Raw genomic sequence first — 747 nt, forward strand, 5'->3', positions numbered from 1 at the left:
GGAGGGGGTTGAGGGGGGGGGCTAACTACCTAATTGATTCACAAACTTCAACTGTTGTCAATCAGCAGCCTTGAGTGCTATATAGGCTTATCAGACGCCTCTGAGCACTCAGCTCAGTAATGCACTCAACTCACTAATGCACTCAACTCACTAATGCACTCAACTCACTAATGCACTCAGCACACTAATGCACTCAGCTCACTAATGCACTCAGCTCGCTAGTGCACTCAACTCACCAATGCACTCAACTCACCAATGCACTCATCTCACTAATGCACTCAACTCACTAATGCACTCAGCTCACTAATGTACTCAACTCACTAATGCACTCAGCTCACTAATAAAACTACCGCTTTAATTGCCACCATTCACCCATTATAACTACAAATACAACCACCCCATAACAACCCATTATCACCCTCTCCCCTTCCCCCCCATTCACCACTTCTCAAAACCCATTTCCATAGATGCAGTAAACTCACACTTTAATGGGACTATAAACAGAGAAATTAATGTTCAACTCACATCCCATTACACATTAACAAAATGTCTTCCCATTATGAAGTCATGCGCTAATGGCTGGTGGCTTCGGCATGACATCATTATATACGAATGAAAACCTAGAATTAACTGATGTCATACGAGATATAAATACTAAGTAACATTATCTGTCGAAACTAAGAAATTGCAAGACAATATGTTTATTTTATATATATATATATATATATATATATATATATATATATA

This window comes from Procambarus clarkii, chromosome 11 (genome assembly GCF_040958095.1).
Source record: "Procambarus clarkii isolate CNS0578487 chromosome 11, FALCON_Pclarkii_2.0, whole genome shotgun sequence".
Classification (NCBI taxonomy): Eukaryota; Metazoa; Arthropoda; class Malacostraca; order Decapoda; family Cambaridae; genus Procambarus; species Procambarus clarkii.